Source organism: Rhinatrema bivittatum, chromosome 12 (assembly GCF_901001135.1).
Source record: "Rhinatrema bivittatum chromosome 12, aRhiBiv1.1, whole genome shotgun sequence".
NCBI lineage: Eukaryota > Metazoa > Chordata > Amphibia > Gymnophiona > Rhinatrematidae > Rhinatrema > Rhinatrema bivittatum.
In genome coordinates, this window is record NC_042626.1 from 86,896,949 (window position 1) to 86,908,579 (window position 11,631).

Here is an 11,631-nt window from a genome sequence, read left to right on the forward strand (position 1 = left end):
CATTGAATTTTTTTCCTAAATGTGCCAGAGATGAGATGGGGGAGTACTATTCTGCTGCACGTTGTCAATTATGGATTATGTTCTGCTAGATGCAGAACAGGGATCTGATCATCAAAATCGTCGCTTTATCAAAAGATTAGGCCTGGAAGAAATATCTAGAACAAAACCTTTCCTGCACCAAGTAGTTAATTTTTAATTAGAAGGAAATAAATACGAGCTGGTAATCGTTAACAGGGTGTCAATGCCCTTATTCTGAAAAACATTTTAACTGGACTTCAAGGCTTCTAAGGTCACAGACCCTTTTTAAATCAGTTAAACAGATATTTGGAAAAGTAGAATGTTTTCTTGATATCAATTCTAAAATTAGAAATATCTATCTATAAATCTATATCTATTACTCTCGCATCTCTCTCTCTCTCTCTTCTCTCTCTCTACCAGAGAGAAAGATTTGAAGCTGTTGAAATTTAACTGATTCAGTATTAAAATATAGCAACTAATCACTTGATTATTTTATAAAATAATCTCTTACTCCTCTGCGATATTCTTATCAATAAACACTGCCGTGTATCAGCTATATGAAACTCACTTATGCTGTTCTAATTGTCTAATTAATGTTTGAGGGATGGAATTAATACCAGTACTGAAGAAAACTATAAAAAATAAAGAGAGCAGCAACAATAGATGGAGTTAGACTTTCAAAAAAGTCCATTAATATCAATTTACTTCAATGAAAACTTTAGTTCTTCATCAAGTTGATGATTTATGGTAAAATCAATTAAATTATGGCCACTTAGAGCCTTGTGGTTTCCTCTCAGATTTCATTCCAGAACAGATCAAGCGCTTGGTAAAAATTGAAGTTTAGCTGGAGGCGAACAAAAATAATTCTGTGGCTCGGGAAATTTAATGCAAAGCAATTTTCTGCAAAAATCAGACTCTTGGGCACCAGGGCACTACATTCTGCACATATATACTAGTTCGCCTCAGGAAATGATAAGCGATTGGTTTAAACCATATTTGTCGTCTCCCACCCCTCTTAGAAAATAAAGAAAGATTTTTAGCTGGTAAATTGTTCCAGGTATGTGATGGTCAACTGATGCTTTTTTAGGATACAAAAAGGCAGACAGAAATACCCCAAAGTTAATTGTGAATATACTTTTATAAGCTGTCGGTGTTAATTAAATAATGAGGAAGTGTGTGAGGACATTATAGTATCATTATTTCTACTCCCCAGTACCTCTCAACTTAAGATTGTAAAAAAAAATCACTCAATAGCAAAAGACAGGAATCCTTTCCACTATAACCATGGAAATATTAGATCGGTGTTTACTTCCAAATATTGTAACGTGTGATTCCTTTTTAATGGTTGGTTTGTTTGTTTGAATAACACATAACACTTTAAAACTCAAAGAACTAAAGCATTTAAAATTACCATATATAATTGTGTGACTCGTCTGGCATAGGCAAAAAAACTGAAGCAATTCTCAGATTCCTATTTCCAAAATTTTTCCCCAGTTATCATATTAGTGGATTGAACATTTGGAAAACAGGATTGTAAATGAATAATAGCCAAAAAGACACCATATCTCCAGGAAAATAAAGTTTGAAATAAATTTCCCTCTCACTTACTACCTCCAAATAATTTATTTAATTAAAAGGAAACGGAAAAAACTCAGGAAATCAGATCTCTTACAACAGCTACATCTATCAAAATAAATGCAAGAGGAATCAAAAAAACATACACATACTATTTGTGGAAAGATTTTTTTGTTTTAGGTTTACAGAAGGAAAATATTACTTGTAATTAGAAGTTGCTTCATGTAAACACAACTTTTCCAGGTCATAAATCATGTTCACATTCATTCTGCAGTTTAACACCTTGTTCTTTGAAAAGGCACATGTAGTTTCTTTTCTAAATAAAGTGGAGGTGATAAAGTTTTAACATTTGAACAAAGGTCATACAGAGAAGAAGAAACAAACTTTCTAAGATCTTGCAGACATTCAAGCTTGAAATTGGTATCTATGCATTTCTTTTGCACTATAAATACTTATAGAAACCAAGAGAAAGAGAATGATACCTATTTTATTTGTGTTATGTACCTTATATAGAATGAGACAATACAATATGTATTTATAGTTTTAGTAGTTATCGTTTTAAAAGCAACAGTCTTAATATGTTACTAGGCAAACTAATATATATTTCATGGAAACCAATGAAAATGGTCCTATTCTATTAAGCTCTGATCAACTATATAGTTGTATCAATTTTTATTTAAGTTTCTCTTACCTGTTCTTTAGATTTTCACGACCTTGGCAAATGGAGGGATCAAAATTTAGTTGCTGAAAGCATCTGAACTGAAGCAGTAAAATAATGAAATATTAAATTATATTTTATTGCACCCTGGTGGATCCTGTTGACAGGTTTTCTGGCGGATTCTCCAAAGATGGCTTGACTTTGCTTCATTCAGTTGGAAAGAAGCAACCAAGATACACAAAGACCTCTAATTTTTGCAAACAGCACCTCCACCCTGCACAAAGGACATCTATGTCATTTATTCTTTTTTTTTTCTCAAAAGAGGAAAATGATACAGAAGCTGTTTCACTTTATAGATAACTAAACGTTGGTAGAGAGGAATATTATTGACTGTCTTGAGTTGCTGGAAAAAAAGAACCAAACGGATTAAGGTTTTTACAAGGCCAACAGAAAGTGGCCTCCCTTCAATGTCACTATTCAAAATTGATTCCATATGTCTCCTTTAAAATATCTTTAAATTTTAACAGAACTAAAGGATTCATGCTGATGATCTTCTTTACATCGGTTACTTTTGTACATCTGTTTGCTAAAATGAATACATCTATCTTTCTCCTTTTATTCAACGAGGTAAGACACGAGCTGGTTGAATGTGCTTAGAATATAGGAACCTAAACCATGCCTTATTATCATCCATGTTATCACCCTATTACACTATTTTAATGTAGCTACTGTTTAAATATTTAGTTAAACAAAAAGTGGAGATTTTTCAGTGCTAATGGTAGGCTATTATTTGATCATTAATGAAGTATGGCTACTTTATGATATGGCATATATTGTAATTTTTTCTAATGTTGAAGGTGTTTAATATCATTTCCATTTTGTTTTATGTTGAAATCGCACAATAAAGACCTTATTTAAAAATCAGCTGGGATCCTGATGCCTCCATATAACTATATGAATGTCCTTTGAAGTATAAAAAGATTTCATCTTAAAGGCACATTTACTTACTAACTAAAAGATTCTTTGTTTCTTTGCTTTCCTTTGAACAGGGCATATTGACGCTAATAAAAAGTAAGATATTTTTACACTTAAAAACTGAAATTCTAAGAATGTAGTTTCACTTACAAACACGTCTTTAAAATATTAGACTTAACTTTTATTGTTACCCATGAGACCTTGAGTAGAAACGAATGTGTTTGATTCCTCTGAACTGGTGAAATACGGCCATAAATGATAAAATAGTAAGCACGTGAAAGGCCAAAGTCGGTTTCTTCTCCTTGCTGATAAAAAATAAATCGGACAAACAAGCCTTCAGAACAGTCTAATTTTTTTAATTCATTTTTAATATAAGAAAAAGTACTATATATCTCAGTAGATATATTACAGTCTAAATATAACATTGATATTTTAATAGACCTTTTATTTACTGGCATTTTGTCTCTTAGAGGGACAACTGTTCTATTGTTTGTCTAATAATGGTAACTGTATGTTTTACATATCAAGTGAGAAAGATTCCAATTTCTTTTCTAATGACTATACTCTGATTTGATTTCTTTTAATGCTGAAAACTTTTAACTCCATAAAAATATAATTGAATGGTCACTTTGATGTTCAACATTGGATGAGGAGGCTGAATGGGATTATAACAGTTCTAGTTTACAAATAGCAAAAAGATTTATTTCTAATTTGAAGAGCAGCAGGGAATTTTATTTAGGAAATCCCATTTTTGTTCTTGTTTTCAGATTCTGCCTCTTTCTCTTGTTCTCTGGGTTTTGCAGTTTAGTAAGTATGTTCACATTATTTTGTATTCTAAATAATTGTCTGTGTTTTAAAGTGCAATGTATTTTGGATAAACAATCTTGATTTATGTTCAAGGGATCCAAGAATTGCTTTGGGAAAACTATGGAATAGCTCAGCTTTTATTTGGACTCTGAATCAGATGAAGTAAATACCCATCATTGTTTTTTGTTGTTTTTTTTTTTTACAATAAGATGAACTATAAATAATTGCTAATATTGTGAATCAATATTGTATTTTGAACACTCTGCGTGTGTGTGTGTGTGTGTGTGTGTGTGTAAATTACTTTATTACATTACATTATTCTTTAAAATGATGCTGGATTCGATGATAAAAAGTTAGTATAAATATAACAAACAGAAATGTAGGTGCAGATATCTTTTTAGGCTTGAAGAACTATGATCCAGAATGGTATAATTGAATCAACAAATAAATCAAAATGAACATAAATAAGAAGATAAATATGATTTAATGAGGCAGAAATTGGAATCAACAAAGATATAGTCAGAATTGAGGACTGTTAGGGCTACTGTTTCTGTCACATCTCATCTTGGGCTATATCAAAGCAACAAAGTACGTTCCCTAAATTGAACCTAAGAGGAATGCATTTTGGGCACTATTAGCCCATCAGAGGTTAATGAGTCTCTAGAATTAGGATAAAAATAAAGGAAGACAATAGATCAGAAATACATTAGGGCTTGTATACTGGGATTATTTTAACTGCATTAAGGGTTGTGTAGATCCTTGAAATCGTGCAGTTACAATAATGAAAAGTGAAGCCCACTTCCAATGGACACTGATCTGACACACTTAGAAAAGGGAACTCCTCTTTCTTTTTTAGTGAAATCTCAGCCTAAAAATAAACCTACCAATACGTTTATTCCTTGACACTGAATGGAAGTTATATTTGCAATACATAAATGAGCACAGCAGCAAAGGAACTCTTTCAATCAGGCAACCATCTTTTGAGGAATGTAACCGGCATTGCCGATAAATCGGAAACCTGCTCTTAGCTGCACATAAAACTAACTGGAATTACAATTTGGTGACAATCGATTAGGCCACATTTCCTCCAAAAGGCAAATGTAGAACCTCAAATAGTGTTTTCAATTGGGGTTTCATGACTGGAAGCGAAAGGCTTTTATTACATCATTAATAGATTTGGGCAGTTTCTGATGGAGAAACGATCCTGTCCAAAAGACGCATAATCTTTCCTTACTTTGCTTCGTTCAACATTATCCAGTTACTAAAACCCTGAAATCTTAATTATTCGGCTAAGAAGTTATAAAAATGGAGATTAGAACTAAATCTAAATATGGGAACACACCTTACTACGGTATTTAAATTCCTTGGTAAAACAGTTGTCTGAGAAGATCAGCTATGTTAATTATGATAATTCAAGGGAAAAATGGAATAATTTCACTTTGTCCAAATTCAGTCAAACAAATTTGAATAATTTTTAATTTACGGTTAAAAAACCTAATATTAAATTATCAAGATTGATTTCAAGGTCACGATTTTAAAGAAAGTCGATTTGACAAACAGTGAGTGGTGTTGTATCCTTCTTACGACTCAAGCTCCCTCCTAACTGCAGCTCTTAATATTTAATGAAAATAACCAAGTCGCTCTTTTACTATACAAAGGTTTACACTAGCAGAGTTAAATATTACCATCAATAGTGGTGTTAAGATTGGCAGGCGATGATCTACCGCTGGAGAAAAGGGCAGAAATAAAAAGTTCATATTTCAGATATCGGTGAGAAAATATTGTTGATCATGTTTTCATTAATTTAATAACTTAAGACACGTGCTGTTTCAAAACAAATCCTCTAATCGTAGTTTGGCTTTCTTTCTTTCTTGCCTGTACTATAGACTAGAGATCCTCCTCTGTTTATTTAACAACTGAACTCTAAACGTCCATCCCATTGACCTTTTCTTATATTTGAAGGAAATTTGCCAGGTCTGCCTTCATGTCTAAACAGGTAAATGTTTAATGTTATTGGGCTTACCAGTTGCTTGGTTTATTCACTTTTAAGGCACAAAGTTGCTGAAGATTCCATTCTAAACAACTTATTATATTTCCACTATAGTGAGTATTACAGTGTAATCATTGATATGTATGTGTATCTGCATCTGTATATAAAATTACATGGCCATGTTGTGTAAATTGAGCAAATAACGTTTTCTTTTTGTTTGTAACTTTCTTTCTGCATCTTTTGATTCAACAGATATTCTTTAACTCTTTCAGAAAGCCTACAATTATATTACTTTTGAATGCTGTAATGAAGTTAGTGACTTGAATCTACTGATTGTGAACTTAAAATACATTATTATTATGTTAGAGTCCATCATACAATAAGGGCATGCAAACTTGTTTTGCTGTTATTTTTCTGTCAACTTCCTGTTATGAAGTGCTCAAAAAATGAATTATTTCACAATTTTTTAAAATGTATTTTATTTTCTGATCAAATGTTTTTTACTAGGTTAGTGGTCACTTTTCAGAAGATTACCATGAAAAAACAAGCTGGCCCTGGTCAAGAACTATTATAATGTAAGACTGGGTGCTGTATTTGTATGTTAAGGTCCTGGTCTTCTATTAGGTTTACACGCCAGTGAGGCGTTGCCATTTTACCAAAGTTATACAAATCTTTCCTTAATTGGTAATCACAGATGCTGTAATTTAAGACCCCCAGCTATAGAGCTTTCATATTAGCCGCTGATCTATTACAGTAAATCGCCTGAAATAATCAACTCCAGGGAGAGCGGAAGAGAGAAGATCAGACGCTGCTCCTCGTAGTAGAATATCAGCACTTGCACATCATTTTCTCTGAGAAATGATTTATCGCAGACACCACCATAAACAACACAACTCTCTCACAAACACACACACAATGGCAGCAGTGCTGCTGACACACTTATTGTAATAAATCAAGAAAAGGTTGTTGGGAGAGGGAGAAAGAATATTCCTAAAATTATCAATGAAATGGCTGGATACTACCATGTGAAGAAAAATGGCAGGAAATGAAGATAGCTATTTGTCACATTTTACGACAATAACATTAATAACAAACAATAAATTTACATGGACATACAGACACGCTAGGCATTGGGAAGCCCGTTACTTACAATAATCCAGCCCACGGTGTGGCTCTGCTCCCAGAATTGTTTTATTGCAGACTCCCTCTCTTACTCTCTCTATTTTTTCTCTCCTATAGGCTTGTTTTTTAAAGGACAGTTGAATTTCACGTCAGACACAAGGAGACCATGTCTGCGATTTTCCTGACGAATACATATCTATTCTGCAACCTCTGCATTAATTATTTAATGAATCACGTGATCAGGAGGGGGAAGGGGGTCTTTCAGTTTCATACTCAGAGGACCACTATGACCTTCCACTGGAACAGCAATATTTTCTTCAAAATAATCTCGAATAAAGTAGTAAATTGAATTTTCTGTGTGAGAGTGTTCATTGTGTGTTTCTTCAACTCATATATATATATATATATATACACACACACAAAAAATATGATGAGTATGTGGTGGGTGTGTGTGTGTTTACATTTATGAGCACCACATATTTCAGTAAAATATGACATTTGGACTTCTTCCAGATGAAAACACTGTGCACATTTTACATTCAGTGCTTATATGTTTGTGAAAATGTATTGTTTTAGTTCTTTTGCATATTTCCACAGTGAATCTCAGTACCTTTATCACTTAAATTAAATATTAGCCCGATGGTTTTAAGGCTAATATTTTTAAGATAATTTCCATTTTGTCCCAGGTTCCTTTTTTATGATAAATTTGCATTGGGATAATTTCCCTTGTACAGCAGTTTTGATATATAATCTATACATGGATGTCCAACTATGTAAGTGTTTTAGACTTAAGGAATATACTCTTGAAATAAAAGTAATGCTACATTTTCCAAACAAATAAAGCACAAGGAGGAACAACATATTTATACAATATAATTAGCTTAATATTCATACACATGATAGGTAGAGGTGATTAAAATAACATTTCGTTGGAAAACTAGAAATACTGATGTTGAGAGTTTTGTTCCACTGTATAGTATTTTTGGACATTGATGTGAAAACTCCCCCTTGCTACAAACAATAGATGTCATAAAATGAAAAGAATGCTTCCTTAAGAACAGCAATCCTTTAATGTGCTCTGAAAACCTGTACAAAAATGTCGTTTTAACCTAGAAATATGATTAACTTAAAGCCTACAATCTTGTGCTTCAAACCTGGCTGGAATTCCCTATTCCAGCCAGGTAGGAAGCAGAAATGGATACTCAATTGTTTCTTGTTGAGTGGCACAAGTAGATAAAAAGGACCTGAATACCATAGCTATGCCCGCCACATTTGTGTAAGGATATTTAATATTTTGGAAAAATGGAAGTGCACCAGTAGTCAAAATTGTTTTTAAATCTGTTTAGTAAAATGTATGTGTAATTTAGTTGCAATTAAATATTTGGTTAATTTTAATTCTCAAACAATTGTGGAGAAAAAAGTAAAAACTTTCAAAAGTGAAATAAATTATTTTATGCAGAAATTACTTTCACAATTAAATTGTATCCAAACATTATATCTTAAAATAGAAGATAGCTAAAAAGTGGCACAGGAAAACATCTCTATAGAAATGTATATGCCTAAAACACTATTTGGCCTAAAAAAAAATTCTAGTTTTCAGTGAAAAAATCTCTACTTTAAAAAAAAAGACATTAATTATAATTACCAAACTAATAATTGAAAGAATAGGAAATGCAATGGAATGAACAAACAACTTTGTAGCCTTCTAGGTAGAAGCATCAAAGCAGTTTTCTTTCCAAAGATAAAACGTAGGCTTATATAGTGAGAAAGGGAGATTGATTTACGAATTTAACAACGCCGTTTTTATTGAGGACCATAAATCTGTCATTGCGAAGCTGCCTGCTGAGAAACCTCCAGACCGCCAGCTCCCTCTGCCAAATTCTACCTAGGAAAACAGTTTCAGAACAAACTAGATCCACAGCTGTTGAATAATCTTTTTTTTTTTTTTAAATAAATCTGAACATATAGGCATACCTTATAATAAAGATATTTCTGAGCCTTAAAAAGGAACTGCAAATAAGGTTTCAAATATGTCATGAAAATTAGCCCAGTTTTTCAGCTGTTTTTTTAATATTGTATTTTAAATTGTTTGTTGCCGGAGTAAGACAAGGGATGCCAAAAGTCTCCCTTGCCACGAAGGAGGGGAAATAGCTCTAACATTGTATCTTTAAAGTTTCATTGATAAAATCCTAAAGCACGTGGCATTGTTATAATTAGAACAGCAAAAAGAGAACAGAGAAAACCAGGCTTATGATAGAAATTATGCAGAATAAAATTCCAATTAAGTCTCCAAGGGGAGAAAAGCCCTCTTCTATGTCAAAATGTAACACTTGCAGATTTCATTTAAATTATAATGTGATAAAATATTATAATAAAATAATATTGAGATTAAAAAAGAAAGAACATTTATATTTTCCTTCTCTGAAATGACTCTTGCACCGAAGATCACATAGCTATGACCAATGCAGTACCTGTGAGGTCTAGCGGGCTCATAAGCTATAAACTCTCGGGATTGTTCATTGAATAGTCCAATAAAATGTATCAGTTTATCTCTAAATACATGTAAAGTAATATGCAAACTAAACTAACATATTATTCTAGGAAGTTATTTACTTAAACTCGTTTCCAAGTGGCTTGTGAGATTATTATTATTTATAAATATTATGTATAAATATTTTATGTTTAATCTTTTTTAATCTGAGGGTAGAAAACAAAGGTTTAGAATTAAAATGGCTTTAGCTATTATTCTCTCTTTCTGTCTATCCCTCTCCTTTACCCATTCTACCTACATTCAGATATGATTCATCAGAAAGTTATTAAAAATGCTAGAAAGGCTCTTAGAATCTGAATCCATTTGAAGTGTTTTTCGGGTTCTACAGTTAAAATTGAAGATTTACAGCAAAACAGAGATTACAGTCTATGAGCCAGCCTGGGATTGATAAATGTACGAGTGTGAATTCGGGTGGGGTTTTATTGTACTCCAAGACAAAATAATTTCTGCCCGAAAGAGTAGGGTGAAAGAGCCGAGCGTTTCTTACATACTTATATATATATATATATATATATATATATATATATATATATATATATATATATATATATATATATATATATATATATATATATATATATATATATATGTAAAGTAAATACATACATACAGGATTAAATTCCAATCGTCCACCAGAAAACCACTTTTCCTAGCCTGAGCCACAGCAATTTTTTCTCTTTTGCTTTTGTTTTCATTTTAGAGGACTGATACCTTGCGACTAACACAAAGAAGCTATGGTTAATTATGGCTGAAGAAAAGCATGCAAGACTAAAAAATAATAAAATAACTTCCAGAATAAAAAGTATTTATCTTTTCGGCTTCTTTCTTGGCGTCATAGAATAAAACCCGAAGCATTGTCTAGATTGTCTAAGAGCGAAAGCGAAGAGTTCCGACACTTCTGCGGACTGCAAATCTACCCTTATTTTATTTATTTATTTATTTATTTATTTATTTATTTAAAGGTTTTTATATACCGATAACCGTTTGCACATCGTATCGGTTTACATCTAGTTACAATCTGTCTTTTTAGAAATGGTAAATTTGGGAAATTCTGCCTGTTCTATGCTGGAAATGTTACACAGAACTATGTCCAGTCTTGAAAAGGTCAAGGGGTTTCCCAGGTCACTCTCTGGCTATTATACAAAGCTAATCGCTTTGAAAACGTGTCCTCTGGATGAACTCGTTTTCTATTCCTTGCTGCACTCACTGCTTCTGCTTTTCTTTACTTTATTTCAGCTCATATTTAATTTCAGATAAATTTTAAAAGAAATCTAAATGTAACATCCTCAAACTAAAACCAATAACTGCAGTTTCAAACTTTCTAGACATTTTTCCGACAAATAATAACTTAGGGTACAGGAATTGTGTTCTTTTCCCAATAGAAATACATCTTTGGTTTCATATAAATCACTATATTATTGATCGCTAAATTTTAAGTTCTCTTTTATTGGCCCAGCACAACTTTAAAAAGTTGTAATTACATAATCAGAAAAATCTTGGCTCTCAAATCTCTTCTAACACTTTTTCTCATCTTTTATTGCATAGTATCTAAAATTCTTCCTAACAGAAAATTGTAAAGCTGTATTGAAGTTTTCTCTACATTTCTTTTTAATTTTAAGATGTATTTAATTAATAGTCATAGGATAAATATTTTTCTAGTATAAAACCAGACGCAAATGCGAAGTACTTTCAGCTCCGCAGAGAAGCCCGGATGATCACTGCCTTCACAATAGAGGGTCGTTTCCCTTTTTCCTGTCCTATATCAGATCAAATAATTTGTCAAAACTGAAGAAAATCGGGAAAAGACTACTATTAAAGAGAGTGATTCCTTTAATGGGGTGTTTTGAAGCCTACTTTTGAAAGGAAGCAATAAAGCAATACAGATTCCTGTCCAAAGCAAAAACTGGTATTACCTTCGTCGCCCTCTTCGCTCTC

At 32.3% G+C, this 11,631-nt stretch overlaps 1 long non-coding RNA gene across 2 annotated transcripts; it reads left to right on the top strand.

Annotated features, from left to right (window-relative positions):
• The first annotated feature begins 5,615 nt into the window (after positions 1-5,615).
• Positions 5,616-7,489, top strand: LOC115073950. Of its 2 annotated transcripts, none has more exons than XR_003852161.1 (3): positions 5,616-6,136; positions 6,531-6,598; positions 7,263-7,489. It is a non-coding gene; the product is annotated as an uncharacterized LOC115073950 (long non-coding RNA). The 2 variants fall into 2 exon arrangements; XR_003852162.1 differs by having other exon boundaries at positions 5,616-6,029.
• The last annotated feature ends 4,142 nt before the right edge of the window (positions 7,490-11,631 follow it).